The following is a 16288-nucleotide window of genomic DNA, read 5'->3' as shown; positions in this document are numbered from 1 at the left end:
CAGAGGTGGCCTTGACCCTCCACGGCCATGCAGGCTCAGTCTCCTGGATAACAACTATCACCCCATCCGGCGGCACAGGGTGGGCCCCTGGGCTCCAGGTGAGCCAAATGCCAGGAGGGCTGAGCCCTGGATTTTCAACCTGCCCTTCCCTGGGGAGCTGTGATGTGAGCAGAGGCCAGGGGTGCGTGTGTGTTTTTTATTGTGTCCTTGCATTCATCTGGGAGGCTCCATCGTCCAATTTGCTAAACAAATTGGCCTCATTCCTGGCGGTTTCCCTGCCCATCCTGGGATCACACGGCCTAAGACCTGCAGCCTGCTCTAGGGTCCTGGTACTTAACCTCTGTGTCCCCAGCATTCACCCTGTATCCCCTGAACACCCTGAGTACCTCATAGCTGGGCCTGCAGTCCTGACCTGATGGATGTGACCCCTGAGCAGAGAGGCTGTGTCTTTGCTTACTAAGCCCCTTTGTGTACTGCCATTGAATCCCTACCTTCGATCTGCTACAAGCAGAACCAGGAATGCTTCTGCCATCTGCTTCCTGCTGTGCTGGGACAGGGCAAGGGTAGAGAAAGCTGTAAGCCGTATGGGTGTTAATTAATGTTTGGACCTATTGGGGTTTTTTGTTTTATTTTGTTTTGTTTTGTTTGAGACAGGGTCTCACTATGCAATTCAGGCTGGCCTGAAGTCATAGTGACCCTCCTGCCTCAGCCTATGAAGTGCTGGGACTGTAGGCATGCACCACCATACTTAGCTCTGGACCCATTGTTATATGCAGAAAATCTGCTTTAGGCACTAGGAGGGAAAGGACTTGGGGATAAAACCTGGTTCCTGATCCTAAGAAGTTCCAAGTCTAATGGGAGAGAAAACAGGGAAATAACTACAGGGAAAAAGACAGTCTTGAGAGCTGAAGGGACTTGTCAAGTCATTTAGGTGGAGTCCCTAGTTCCAAGGCCCATACAATCTCCAGGACACCAAACTGCCTTTTCATAGAGGCCATTTGCGTTGGATTTTGTAGAAGTAGGAGCTCTCCAGATGGCAAGCAGCTCAGGCACAGAAAACAGCAAGTAGAAAGGGAAAGGGACCTCAGAAGGCAGCAAGCAGTTTAGTGGGGCTGGTTCCAGGCAGATACTGGAAGCTGAGGGTAAAGTAAGAGTTTAGATTTTATCTTTTAGACAAAAATGAGCCAGTAAAGTATTTGAAATAGGGCAATGACAAGATTAAACATGTCACACTTTACTAGAGATCTGATATGTTTGTTCATCAGAAAATTGAGAAAACTTCGCAGGACATGGTGGCGCATGCCTGTAATTCTAGCACTGTGGAGGCTGAGGCAGGTAGATTACCATGAGTTTGAGGCCAACCTGGGCTACTTAGTGAGTTCAAGTCCAACCATGCACTACACAGCAAGACCCCATCTCAAAAGAAAATACAACAAAAAGAAAAAAAAAAACAAAGAAAGAGAAAGGGAAAGGAAAGAAAAAAGAAAAGAAAAAAGAAGAGAAAAGAAAAGAAAAGCAAGAAAAAAAAAAACAACTAGGTTTCTCAGGGTCATGCTCCAACCTTCTGGCTGCTCACAGTGGGAAATACACATTACCATTTGGGGAGGTTGTGGTGTGATAATGACAGCTATATAGGAGCTTGGTTCTTGCTTTTTCCTGTGTCCTTTGAGGGTGTCTTGTGTGGGTCTCACAGGACCCTCGAACTGTAATTAAAGCAAGTTCAGTTTCCCCCATCTGATGAGTAAGGAGATGGGGTTCTAGAGGGCTTGGAGATCAGTACAGGGGTTGCCCCATGGGAAGTGGGGGACAGGTCACCTGGACCTTCCTCAGCCCCATCCAGCCAGACTCACCCACAGAACCAGACAGACACAGCAGGCCCAGAACATGGCACACGTTGGAGAGAGGGACAAAGTCCACCCCAGGCCATGGTCACAGGCAGCTACCTGTCCCGGGGAAGCTGCCCAGTGGGCATCCCCAGGCAGCCTGTGAGTACCCAGGCATCTTTGCACTATGCAGGAGAAGCCTGGAGAGCTAAAATAAGGCGTGTTTGTTCCAGGAATACCCTGCTGAAAGCGCCAGTCCACACTGGAAATAAACGTGTCTGCAGTCTGGCACTGGGGGAGTCAGGACCCCCACACTCTCACTTTGGGAAAATCAAACTTTCCCACCATGGACTTCCTGGTGGTTCCCCAGTACATTATGCTGGACAAAGTTTGGATGCAGAGGCAGGAGGAGACCTCTCTCCCCATCCGCCAGCTTGTTTTTGCATTTATTCACTCATTCATGCCCAGAGCAGGGCACAGCACCCTCAGTCCAACTCTGCTGCTCTGTTGACAGCCCTGAGAGCTCATGGAGCAGAATGGCCTCCTACCTATAGAACGGATGGACCGGGCTATGACCGCACAGGGCTGTGACCACACAGTGCAGATGTAGTCAGGACCAGGCTGCCTGAGCCCACAGCTGGGGGATCCCTGGATGCACAGGTCCTGTCTCATATAAGGTCTCACTGCGTGTATAGCTCAGTGGACACATGCATTCTTTTCCCTCCAGTAACCCCCTTGTCACCACCTGCCTGTCTGCCACCATCCTCATTCCTCCTAAACCCCTACGCAGACCCCCAGATGCCAGGTGGCACCCAGGGCTCTGTGTAATCCAGGCAAGTGCTCTGCCTCTGAGCCACACCCCCAACCCTTATAGAAGAAGCTATGTGCCTACCACAAAAGGAACGAAGTCTGTGCAGAAACGGTGAGTGTCCCAGTATCTGTCATCCCTTTGGGCTCTACATGAGATTCCTGGTTTTAAACTCTGCAGCACGTAGTGGCCCAGAATCAAGGCTGTTTTCCCCAACTTTCTTGCTGTAAGGTTTGACAATGTGACTAAGTTCTATGAGTGACCAGAAGTATGTGGAACCTCGAGAAGGAACCTTAAAGGGAGGAAGGTGTGCTCTTTGACATCTTTTCCTTCCTTCGTTCCTTCTTTCCTTCTTTCCTTCATTCCTGCCTGCCTGCCTTCCCCCTGGAATACAAGCATGATGGTGGGAACACAGGCAACTACATATATAATAAGATCATGAGAAGGCACAGCAGAAAGAAGGCTCTTGGTACTGATGACTGTGGAGCTGTTTGCCATCCCTGGAAGGCTAAGTCAGGACTGATCAGAGTCAGAGAAAAAAACTTCTCTTACTAATGATATTGTGATGTGGGCTTTTAGACACTTGCCACAAAGATAACCCCAGACTCACTTGCAGGAAGCATAAAGGAACGGTGGTCGTTGTGAAAATGCAGAATCCAAAGCTGCTCGTGGCTTTGGCTGCCCTTCAAGGCTCTGGACGTGAGAACCGCTTGCAGGAAGACCATCGACAGGCATCATCATCCTGACATGGAGTCTTCCCAGTCTGTCCTGCAGGACTGGCTGGGAACTGAAAGGGAAAGATGTTCTCACCGGTGACTCACTGCTCCTAAGTGCCAAGTCCCCCGCCTTGCTGCTACCTGTCGTCACCAGCTGCACACAGCACCTGCTGCGAGCTCGGCCCTCCAGGGAGTCATGAGCCCCTTCACAGTCTGCTGCGCCCTCCTCTTCTGGCCTGGCACCCCTCCACCCTCTCTCCCTGAGCCCATAATGAGCTCCTGGTGTCACCAGCAGATGACTTTTTTCACCTCTCTATGCCTTCACAAATGCTTCCCACCCTCCAGCATCCCATACCTCCTCATCAGCTGGTCTCCACTCAAAGAAAACATAGGTCTAAGCCTGGTATGGTGGTGCACACCTGTTATCACAGCTACTTAGGAAGCTGAGGCAGGAGGATTGCAAGTTCAAGGCCTGTCTAGGCAACTTATTGAGAACTTGCTTCCAAATAAAAAGTGAAAAGGGGCTGGGGATAGAGCTTACTGCTTTCTGGGTTTGATCCCTGGTACCGAAGGCATGGATTCATCATTTTATAGACATCTGTGGAGCACCCACTGTTGTGGTTAACTGCCAGAGCCTGCCCCTGGCCGGCTGGGCCCTATGGGCAGATTACCCAGCTTCCCTGCTGCCTCAGTCCTTCTCATCTGTAAAATGGTAGCGACCATCCTCAAGGGAATTCATGAATATTAGCAAAGTCATGCACAACAAGTGCTCCAGCACCCATGAAGCCCTGGAGACATGTCAGTTGTTGTTGTCACAGGTCAGGCGAGGGGTCTCCACCTATGAACCAGGCTATCCAGGATTCTGCTTCCATGGGAGAGGAATAAAAAAAAATATGCTAATAAACTTTTGACAAATTGTAAAACCAAGTCAATGGAAGAAGGACGGCTTTTCAACAAAGGATGCTGGAGCAATTAGACATCCCTAGGCCAAAAGAAAAAAATGAAGCTCAACCTATACTTACTTAAAAAAAAAATCAACCTAGGGCTGAGGATGTAGCTCAATGGTAAAGTACTTGCCTAGTACGCATGAGGCCTTGGGTTTGAACCTTAATGTCACACACACACACACACACACACACACACACACACACACAAAACTGAAGTTTAATTAAGCCAGGTATGGTGGTGGTGTACTCTTGTAATCCCGGCCCTCTGGGCAGCTGAGGCAGGAGGATTGCAAGTTTGAGCCTAGCCTGGGCAACTTATTAACAGCCTCTCTCAAAATAAAAAATAAAATAAAATAGTGCAAAGGAAAGGAAGGGCAGGGCAGGGCAGGTTAGGAGAGGGCAGGGCAGTGTGTCTTTACTGTTCACTTCATCCTGCGGATTGATGGTATATCCCGTTTTACAGAGGGAAGACAGGCTCAGAGCATCAAGGACCTTTGCTCTGGCTCACAAAGCTATTTAGTGGTACAGTGCAAACCAAGAGCTAGAACATCTAAGTTGTGACACTCTGCCTGCCTCTGACAAACCCACTCCCGGCTTCCTTGGAGTCCCTGTGGGACTCAGAACCAGGCTTGGCCACGGATGCTGTGAGTCTGCAGGAGGAGGAGGGGGAGAAGATGGGGGAGCACAGGGAAAGCTCCACAGCCCCGTACAGCCGAGTCTCTGCCTGCAGCGCAGAGCCGGGGCCCACCTGGCCAGCTGCGTGGGCAGGAGGGGGCGTTCCTTTCAGGAGCCAGGAGGTGACCAAGGAACTCTGGGGAGGATGCGCAGGGAGGGTGTGGTCCAGAGACCCAGCCTCAAGATCATGTTTGGCTCATTTCTCTGTAATACATGGTTTTCGTTCCTCCCTGGAGAGTCAGCTTCCCCAGAATCTCGCCCTGGCCTCCTGCCTTCCAAGCTCCAAAAAATGTGCCCTTTTGTGCCACAACATCTCTTAGCGTCCCCCTTTGCAGCCCAGCAGTGTCTCCTCCCTAGCTTAGCGTTCCAGGCTTCCATGCCAACTTCAGCCTCAGCCCTCTTCCTGCCTGGTACAAGCCCTCTGCCAGAGCAATTCCTCGCCCACTGGCCTTAGGACACCCTGTGACTTTCCTGCCTCTGGACCTTTGCCTGTGACCATCCCCCATACTATGAGATACCCTCCTCACCCCATTTTTCCTACTGTGCTCAGAGGGCAAGTGTGGAGTTGAATGAATCTGGCTTCAAATCCTGACTTTGCTCCCTTGAATCTCTCTGTGCTTGGGTTTCTTTATGTGTAAAATGCCATTTAATTCAGTCCATTTTCACAGAGCTGTGTCTACAACAATCCAGGGATGCACAGTGTAAAGTCTGCTCTAACTTTTAAAATGTGGTACCATTTATGAAGGCAACTTATTTTTAAACTTAAGGTAATAACTGGCAATGAAAGGAGACTTGGGGAGGGGGAAATAGCTCACTCTAAGCCATGAGGATGAAGGGTCAGGTCTGGTGCCCCACAAAGAGGAAGTGCCCTTAAACTTTACCCTCTTTTACAGTACTGTCCTCTCAGCTCCTCTAAAGGCCTCTTCCAGTTAAACCTGGCCCCACCTACTCTAGAGTGTTATGATACATTTGCTGGTATTATTTCATCCTCTCAATTTGTCTACTACCTACCACCTACCCAAGTACCCACACACCCACTTATCTACGCATGCATTCTTCTTATATTCATTCACCCACCTACCCAACTATTCATCCACCCATCTATCCACCCCTCATCCACACATTTGTTATCTATCTGTCTATCTATCCATTCATCCCTCTATCTACCCATCTTCTCTTCCCTAACCCTCCATTCATCCATCCCATCCATCCATCCCATCCATCCATCCCATCCATCCATCCATCCCTCCTTCCATCTATCCATCCATCCCCTCACCCATTTACATACCCATCCATTCATTCATCCCTAATCCATCCTTCTATCTATCCATCCATTCACTCACCCGTCCATCTATCCATCTTCCATCCCTCCATCACCCGCACCCTCCTCCCCTCATCGGGTGCCTGCTGCACGCTACCATTGTACCCAGATCCTCTGCCAGGTGTAGGAAACAATGATTAGACAGTGTTGATCCTTCCTCTCATGGAGTTTACTTGTAGATGAAGGGGGAAGAACTGCCATCTGTTACAGTTTAGATCTGAAAAGTCTCCAGAGCTCACATGCTAAAGTCTTGGTTGCCATCTGATGGGCTTTTTGGATGTGACTGGATCATGAGGCTCTAACTTCATCAGTGGATTAATCCATCAGTGAGATCAAAACCTGGTGGCATTATTGGGCTGGAAATAGGAGGTTGAGACCTAGTTAAAGGGTATGGATCATGGGGGTGTGGCCTTGGGGACTATCTTGTCCCTCGCCCCTTCATCTCTGACTCTTTCCCCTGCTCTCTGCTTCCCAGCTGCCAGGCAGTATTCCTCTGCCTTCCACCATGACATCTGGCCTCACTTTGGTCTAGAACAAGTGTCAGCCCACCATGTACAGAAATCTCTGAACCAGAGAGCCAGAGTAAACCTCTCCTCCTCTAAGTTGTTTTCCTCAGGTATTTGGTCACAGTGACTAACAGCTAACGAACACACCATCCAAAAGTGTTCACTGCACAGCACTTCACCTCCAAGCAATTGTATGCAGAGCAGGGGCTGCACAGGGCAGGTGTGCAGGACACACTGAGTCCCACAGATGGAGCAGGCAGATGCAGGTGGAAGACAGAATGCTCGCTGTGGATGGAGGGCAGGAAGGGAGACAGTAGGTGGAAAGGGGGAGGATAGCTGGTGCAACGAGTGTGGTTTTTTGTTGGTTTGGCTTGGGGTTTTTTGACACAGCATCTTGGTTCAAGCTGGCCTTGAACTGACTGTGTAGCTAGGCTGGCTGAAAACTCGTTACAAAAAGTCCTCCTGCCTCAGCCTCTTGAGTGCTGAGAGTACAAGTGTCCTCCACCATGCCCCAGCAAGTGTGATGTTGAGAGTAGTAAGGGGCTGGAGAGATGATGTGGGACCTTGCAGGTCACGGAAGGAATTTGAACTTTGTCCCAAGATGTGGCTAATAGAAGCTCATTGACATCTAAGTGTTACCTGCTACTTCAGGACAGGATGTGACCACCCAGGGAGAGCAGGAGAGGAGAGCACGGCTTCGGATGGGGCCCTCAGCATCCCAGTGTTTAAGGGATCGCAGAGGTGAAGAACCCCAAAAGGGAGCTACAGAGTTTGATCACAGTTCTAATGGGGAAAAGCGTGGGAGTCATCCGGGTCATGTGTGGATGTCAAGTGAGAGGATTCCATAATCAGCTGGCCAGGGACTTTGAGAGAGCCATGCTGGGGCCTGCTGGGGACAAGCCAGCCTGCCCGGATTGTTTTTATATTTCAGACACCACATGCAGACTTCCTGAAGGCAAGTGCCATAAGCGCCCTTCTTCTGTGTTCTTTTGCTGATGTCACTTTCTCCTGACAGCCACTACACCCTCCAGACCAGGGAGGGCCTGAGTTTGCCCACTGTGACCCTCGGGGGGTCCTATAGGACACGTGACCTCCCATGAACATCTGTACTCGAGGCCCGGTAGCCCACATATATCTGCCCACCAAGAGCTCCATTTGCACCCAGAAAAGTCCCATATAATGAAGGAAGGAGCCGATTCCAGACGGCAGCTCTGTCCCCTTCCTGTGTGCCAGGACTGTGTACTTGCTCATGGAACCCCACAGCCACTTTCAGGTAAGTACTAAGTACTGTGCGTGGACTACTGTCACCCCTACATGGCAGATGAGGAAACCAAGGCCCGGAGAGGTGCAGGAAGTGAGGACCCAGGATCCACACCTCACATTTGTTCCCAGAGACCATGGTGCCTTACAGAGAACCAAGCTTCCGACTGACCACTGATCCTTGCTTGTATCAAAAGAGCTCCAGTATAGGCCAGGTTGGTTTTGGGCTATGCCTACAGCTTTGCTCCTGGGTTCCCTGTGGTTGTCCTTGGTGTGGTTTCACGTGAGGCCAGCTGTCCGCGCTACCCTTTGCTTCCGGAGGCCAAGTGAGGACGGGAGGCCCGAGCACTGTAGGCTAGAGAAGTAGGAGGAGCTCTGTCCTCAGAACGGAGGCTGGTGGTTCTTGAGCAGGGGTGCGACTGTCCCCCAGCAAGCACCCCCTGACCAGACCCCCCAGGGCAGCCTGGTCATCTCCTCTTGTTGCTGCCTTTGTGTCCAAAAGCCCTGGAGAGACTATGCCGGGCCTTTCCTCCCTCGCCTACCTGTAGTGGGCAGGCTTTCTGCTTTTTCTCTCCCAGTTTTTATTAGAGGCCTTCATTCCCTTTCTCACGAGTGAGGAGTGACGGAAGCCTATTATCCCTGGGCAGGCTCCTGCGGGCCCGTGGGTGGGGCCCCCACACAGCGGAGCCTGGGCTGCCGAAACTGGTAGGGAGGGGCCAGCCTGGGGCATGGGAAAGGGGGGAAGGAGGGAGCCTCATAGGTCCTGTGATAGATCGGGTAGATCGCCCACACTGTTGAGCTGGGGAGTCGCTGCCCCACGGCACAGCCAGGGGGACTTCTCTGCGTCCTCTGGGTCCCAGAGGCCCCAGGCTGCTTTGAGGAGAAGGGCACAGGAGGAAGAGCAAGCTTCCTTCTTCCCTCTGGCAGCAGAGCAACCCTGAGCTTCTCCAAATCCCTGGGAAGCAAGGAAGGAGTCTCCCAGCCTTTGTGCTTGATCTCCCAAAGCCCTGCTCACGGGTCTCCCTCTCACTGGTCCTCACTGTCTCGCCTTCACAGTGGTTTCTTCCGGGAAGACCGCCCTGCTCCCTGACCTGAGCCGGTGCCCCACACCCAAGCTCCTCAATGCCCACCATCTCCTTTTCTGTCTCCCCATGGAACTCAGCATCTTTAAAGGCTGAAACTGTGTCTCCTGGTCACCCTGTGTCCCTGCCCCTGGGCCTCGCAGGACACTGCAGTGATTGGGACAGGAGCTGACCTGGTTATCTCTTTCCCCTTCACCTCTATAACCAAGCTCGCACAAGCACATACCTAGGGCTCCTGGCTTCTCCCTGCTCTACTGCTGCCAAGGCCAGCCAGGAAAAGTGAAAGACAGGAGATGAAGGAAGGATGAACCAGACAAAGGGCTCCTTGGCAGGTGACTTCCCAGAAGAGGGACCTCATGGCCAGAGAACCCAGTGATTTGGAGCTCTAGGCTGCAGAGAGAGCAGGTCAGAGTGTTCCTGGCAGGAAGAGAAACAAGTGCAAAGGCCCTGGGGCAGGAACCAGCTCAACAAGTTTGAGTGTCATGATGAAGGCCAGTATGAGCTATGGATTTTATTCTAAATGGGTCTAAAGCCAGGGAGGTGCAAGACCTGACTAAGCCAGCCTTGCTGTGGGGAGTTTTTCTTGACACTGGGTGGCTCCAAGAACCCAGGGGAGGCACAGGACTCTGGGAGTTTCAGAGCATCCTGGCCTGCACTGCCTCAGGCTGCCTTCCCCAAATAGCAGACCTTGGCTGTTATTTGAATCATAGTCACAGGAGGCATAGGCTGAAGTGGTGTGTGTCAGGGGTCGGATAAGCAGATGTCACCACCAGCTCCCAAAGTCAATGTTAGCTGGTGGGAAGTAGGTCAGAGGCCACGAGAACCTGTTTTTCCGCCACCCGCAGGACTGGAGGCCAGGGCTGTGTGAGCCCTCCAGGCCTCAAGGAAGAGCAGCTTGGCTATCTGTTGGGTTCAAGTTACCTACACAGAGGTGTGAGATGTGTTGAAGAACCATGTCAAATGCTATGACAAAAAAGGCTGGTTTTGGCTGGGTACGGTAAGCCCGGCACTCAGGAGGCTGAGGCATGATTATGACCACCAACTTCAGGCCAGCTGGGGCTACATAGTGAGTGCAAGGCTATTCTTTTCTCTCCTATTGGAAATGACCCGAGTACCCCAGGGACCAGCTAGTTAGACATCTGGGGCCTCAGGACTGAGATCAAGGACCTCAGTGTGCCCACCTGGAGAGGAGGCACCGTCACAATCCCCTCTTGACCAGCAAGGACACCAAGACTTGGGGAGGCCTGCAACCAACCTCCTTCAGCCCTGGGCTGGCACGTGTGGGAAACGAATGCAACACGGGACCCCAAAGAAGGGCTTTTGTTACGAAACATCTCATCCATATGAAAGAATAGAGGTGACGTTTTGCAAGGTGAAATAAAGCATCATATAACTCAGACACCCACACACCACAGTCTCCTTGAGAAACAAGACAAACTTGGATACCCACCCTCTCTGCATTGTTCCCGACTGACCGCATCCTGCCCCTCCACCCACAGGGAACCAAGCCCCAAATACTGCTTCTATCTTCCCCTTGTTCCATGTGCCCCTGCTTCATGCCACCTGCTCTGTACTTCATACCAGGTGTTCTGTGCAGCTAAGATGTGACTGTGGGGTACTTATATTTAATGTGTAAATACAAAAGCGTCTACATTAGAGGACCTGAGTTTCCTGGGGCTTCTGTAATAGCCACAGCTGGGGCGTGGGGGAGGGCTTCAAATAACAGGAATTTTTTTTCTCCCACAGTTCTAGGGGCCAGAAGTCTACCATTAAGATTTCTGCAAGGGAGGGTTCAATGTGGAGGCTGCAAAGGAAAGCGTCCCAGACCCCTCTCCAGCTGCCAAGGGCTGCCAGCTAGCTTTGTTGTCCCCTGGCTTGTGGCTGCATCTCTGGCTGGTCTGTCTTCCTGTGGCCTTTCCTCCTATGAGACTCTGGGTCCTTTTCCTTATAAGGATGCAGTCATTCTATCTAGGGCCCACCCTAAATCCAGGATGGTATGATCTTGAGATCCTTAACTTAATTACATCTGCAAAGACTCTTATTCTGAATGAGGTCACCATCACAGACACCCACGGGGACGTTGGGATGTAGACATGTCTTTTGGGAGCCACTAGTAACTCACTGCATATAGGAAGATGCTCAAAATTTACTGAAGGATCAGGGTGCTTGCTCAAAAAGTTTAGGGTCTCCAGGAACAGGAGGATGCTCTTGATACTGCTGCTCTTGCAGGGAGGTGGGGTCCCATCTGTAGCTCTTGGCATAGCAGAGGGATGGAAGAAGGGCTTCTGGCTGTGGGAGGATTATTCAGGGTACCTTGTGGGTTTGTTAGGATGAGGCTGAGAATGGAGAGAGCTGGCTCATCTCTCCCACACTGCTGGTCTGAAAGAACCCGTTTCTAACCTCAGACCAACCCAGAGCCCCTCATGTGGCCTGCCACTTCCTGTCCTTGCACCCTGTCCCCATATTGGGGCAGCAGGTCTTGGCTCGTAATTAAAGAACAGGTGCAGTTATTTGTTGAAGGCTTATTCTTTCCCGGCACCTGCCTGCCAGGCTTGTTCTTTGTTGGCAGTAGTCTAAATGAACAAGGTCTCTCGCAAGTGATCTGGACCCTCCCTGGCCAGGTTCAGAGGCGCCACAGGGTGGCTGGGGCCACAGCAAGCCCAGAAATTACTCTGAGTGGTCTTATGGCTGCCTGATCTCCAGCATCTGACATCTCAGGCAGATCGCTGCCTGGCCACCTTCACTGGGCACCCAGGAGGTTTCCAAAGGTAGCAATTGCCCTGTAGATCATGCCTGAGCACCTGCTCTGGGCCCCAGCTCTACACTGATGGACACATAGATGAACAGACAGACAGACTGTTGCCCCAGGCCCCAGCTTCTGGTCAAGGAGGGGAATCTTCTGAACAACCAAAGGGCCACCCCTCTCCTTGGTCCCTCTCCTGGGCCACTGCAACCCCACCCTGGCTGTGACCCTCTCTGAACAGGGCTACTTTGGGTCAACATTTGGAGGGTCCACTCTGTAGCTTCCCATCCCTGGGAAAGCTCCTAGGAATCCCTGTAAAGAGATCTCACACGTTTTCATTCTGCCAGTGCTATGAATCAGCAGGGACAGGCCCCTCCGGGAAGTGGTGGCACTTGGTGTAAAGCACTCCCAGCCTGCGTGTCCCCAGACCTAGGCTGGGCGCCTGCCTGGCTTCTCCGGGGAATTCAGTTCTTGGAAATGGGTCACACAGTTGTACCTCTTGGCACCACCATGACTTCCTCGTGTGTCCAGGACCATGTCAGGGGTGGCATCAGCTGCTGTATCGCCCCTTTTCCAACTCGACCCTGGCAGCTGCCCTGACCTCAACCCCAGTCTTGTGCTGTTCATCCCCAGCCTCATCACCCTGGTTTAGGGGATACATTAGTCAGAGCGAACTATTTCAGTCCAAATTAAAAAGAAAAAGTCCCCACCCTCGCTGCCAAGAAACCAGCCTAATTTCCCCTTTTTTGTTCTGAATCACAGCCAGCCAGTTCTCTGTTCAACTAGCTGGGCCAGAGGGGACAAGGACAATGTCCCCCTCATTGCTAGCCAAGCCGTGCGCGGTCATTTCATCATCCCAGAGCCAGGAGATGGTGCATCCTGGGCACCAGGCAGAGTGGGGTTGAGGGAAGGGAAAGAAGGGCTGGAGGGGCTGCGGCTTAGCTGGTGGGAGAAGCAGGGCTTAGGGCTCCACCTGAGAGAGGAAAACTCATTGACTCAGTGGTGAGCCTTTCACTTTTCACACTGTTTTCAGAAGTGGTGTATAGTAAGCACCCGAATGGACAACTATGAACCACAAGAAAATTACAGATTCCTCCCCAAACACAGTGTGAATATACAGTCAGAAAAGAGCAGGGCAGACTAAAGAAGTCACACCCCAGCTGCACACAGAGACAGATTGCTGTGTATCATGCACAGCACCACCAGCAAGGTAAGAAGTAACACTGGATGTTCTTTAGCTATTATGGTGTGTGTGACAGAGAGAGAGGGGAGAGAGAGAGAGAGAGAGAGGGAGAAATGTACTGACAATTGAACCTCGGATCCTTGCAGTGAGCTATATCACCATCCCTTTTTATTTTTTATTTTGAGACAGACACTAAGTCACTAAATTCCCCAGGCTAGACTTGGATTTTTGATCCTCCTGTCTCAGCCTTTTAGTCTAGGATTACACACATGCTCCACTACACCTGGCACCTGGCTCAGATTCATTTTTAAAACAAGTCTCTTGATCCGGTAAAATGTCTTTTTTTTTTTTTTTTTAATTAAAATATGTCTTGTTTTTGTTTTTGTTTTTTCCGGTACCATGGATTGAACTCACAACCCCGCACGTGCAAGGCAGGCGCTGTGCTGCTGAGCTAAATCCCCAGCCAATGTGTCTTTTTTTGAGACAGGGTTTCACTATGCAGTTCAGGCTGACCTCAAACACACAGCGATCCTCCTGCCTCAGCCTCCCAAGGACTGGGATTACAGGTGTGTGCCACCACACCCGGGCAATCTGGTAAAATGTGTTCAGTGATCTTTCAGTCTAATCTATGTGGTTCTCTCTTAGACTCATCAACTGTCAGCCTTGAAAATGAATATGTGGCAGTCAGGAAGTTAATGATGAAGGTGGGAAAGATTCTCAAGGTATTTGCTTGAAAATAACCACAGGCGCTGCTGAGATGCTGTCACAGGCTGAACTATACCGCATAAGTCCACAAGCTGAAGCCTTGACTGGTGCTAGATAGGATCTTTTGACTCTGAGACAATAGAAATGAGAGGGAGGCAAGGACTGCAAAGCATACACAGGGAAGACTTTAAAGGGGATGGGGTCAACTGAAAGGAAGCAGCAAGGACCAAGAAAGGGAAGAAAGAGTGATCGGCTCCCAGAACAAAGCGAGCGGTGAGCTCTCCTTGACCTCCTGGGGTGACTAAAGTCCACCGAGTTTCCACTGGCCAGGAGCACTGTTTCAAAACAGTTTCTTTTTCTGTGAGACTTGGACCACCCGCTGGTCACAGTCAACTTGTTCTAAAGTCTGTTGAATTTTCTTGTAATTGGAACCATCATCCTGTGCAAAACGTCCCAGCCTTGTGTGGCTGAGCCTTATGATAGGGCTGCTGAAAAAGCTCAAGGGTAGCCAGGTATGGTAGCACACACCTGTAATCCAGGCCTCAGGAGGCTGATGCAGGAAGATCATTCCAAGATCAAGGTCAGCTTGGGCTATATAGTGAGTTCAAGGCCAGCCAACTACATGGTCTCAAAAAAACCAAAACAAACAAACAAAAAAACCACAATAAACAAACCAAACCAAAAAAAACAAAAAACAAAAACCAAGAGAAAAAAAGAAAGCACATAGTACCAGCTCCATCAGGCAATCCACATGTCTACAGGCTGCACGGAGTAAAATCTGACCCAAAGATCAGGGCAGCAAATAGGACAGGCAAATATGAAGACAGAGATGCCAAACCTTTTCATCCCATTCCAGTCACTCATCAGACATCAGCCCAAATAAAGAGAGTGCTTTTAGCAAAAACGGCCTTCAGGTCCCCTAGAATCAACTCAAGCAACTGTTACCATAACCCACATGTAAGAAGTGTTATCTATAGCAAAGGTAATGGGAAGCTGATGCTTTAGGACCTATGTGACCTCCAAAATTAGTGATTCAGTTGGGAGCAGGTACTGGGGATTGAACCCAGGTCCTTCGAACTGAGCTACATCCCTAGTCCTTTTTAAATTTTTTGAGATGGGGCTTAGCTAAACTGCCCAGGCTCCCCCTCAGTTTCCAATGATCCTGTCTCAGCCTCCTGAGGAGCTGGGATTGCAGGCTCAGCCCCTGTACCTGGCACAAAATGAATGATTTTTAAGTCCACTAAGGGGGAATGAAGCTAGAGGGTTTACTTAGGTTTTTCCTTGGTAACAATTGCCTCATAGTGTGCATTCTGCTTTTGTGTTTTATCAGTCTTGTAATGGGCCTGTTGAAAAAACACAAGGGCAGAGACAGCAACATGTCATGCTGAGAAGGCAGCCTTTTGTCCCACCGTGGCAGTGGCTAAATGTCTCATAACCCCAAGTACTGTACTTCAGAATGTAGCTGTATTTGGAGACAGGACCTTTAAAATAAAATGCAGCCATGAGAGTGGGCCCTAATCCATCTGACTGGGGTCCTTCTAACTACTGAAGATCAGGACACAGACAAACAGGGGTGACTGTGTGAGGACACAAGGAGAAGCCATCTACAAGATGCATCAACTCATTGCCCCAGGTTTGTAGGCCAGCCTCTCTCTGGCTCCTGGGAGAAGCTCATTTCTTCTGCTACTTCATGGGAGGAGCAGGAGACCATCCTTTTTAGTAAGGCTGATCAGAACTCATGGCTATAGAGCAAGATCGACTTCTGGGCCAACCTAGCAGATCCAGTTAATGTTCGGCTGTCCAAGGGCCACAGTGGTGCTATTTTCAAACTCATGTAAAGTTTTTGTTTGTTCATCAGTTTTGCATCCTAGACTAGGCCTTTTCATGCCGTGGTTTACTGATGCATTTCCACCAACTGGCCTAGTGCCTGGCTTAAAGTAGCTCAACACTATAATGTCTGTTGAATAAATAGATGAACTGAATAAAAATCTCAATATCTGACATCAAATACAAAAGTTAACATAACTTTAAGAAACATCCAGAAGAAAGGAAAAGGGTTTCCTGGTTTGCTATTCCTACTTGCTGCCTCAGACACACAACTAAGTCTATCGGGGGTGGCTCCCAGGTGCCACCACCTTCCAGCCTGCTCTTTCAGGACATCAGCAACCAGGTTCCAAATTCCCAGCAGGTGGCTAGGGGTGCAGCTCAGTAGTAAAGTACTTGCCTAGAAACCCTAGGTTCAACTCCCAGCACTACCAAAAACAAAAAACAAAAACAAAAAAACCACAGTCACCAAATTTCCAACCAATTTCAATCTTTAAGATTTGGGACTGAGAAACTAGACTTCCCAAACCCTAAGTTATTCCACACTTTTTCTTTTCCTTCCTTCTTTCTTTCCTTCCTTCCTGCCTTTCTTCCTTCCTTTCTTTTTTTTTTTTTTTTTTTGAGTCAAGGTCTAACTGCAGTTCAGGCTGGCCTTGAACTGACTTTATAGCCCAGTCTGGCTTTGAACTCACAGT

At 50.3% G+C, this 16288-nt stretch overlaps 1 long non-coding RNA gene across 1 annotated transcript; it reads right to left on the bottom strand.

The window, feature by feature from the left end:
• Window positions 1-1471: 1471 nt before the first annotated feature.
• On the bottom strand, window positions 1472-4353 carry LOC106148474. Its single transcript, XR_001233944.1, has 3 exons — window positions 3489-4353; window positions 3242-3418; window positions 1472-3015 (listed from the first exon to the last, which is right to left on the bottom strand). It is a non-coding gene; the product is annotated as an uncharacterized LOC106148474 (long non-coding RNA).
• Between the last annotated feature and the right edge of the window lie 11935 nt (window positions 4354-16288).

Source organism: Chinchilla lanigera, unplaced genomic scaffold (assembly GCF_000276665.1).
Source record: "Chinchilla lanigera isolate Chin_1 unplaced genomic scaffold, ChiLan1.0 scaffold00021, whole genome shotgun sequence".
Classification (NCBI taxonomy): domain Eukaryota; kingdom Metazoa; phylum Chordata; class Mammalia; order Rodentia; family Chinchillidae; genus Chinchilla; species Chinchilla lanigera.
The sequence above is the reverse complement of the archived record's forward strand: the minus strand, read 5'-3'. Positions and strand labels throughout refer to the sequence as shown.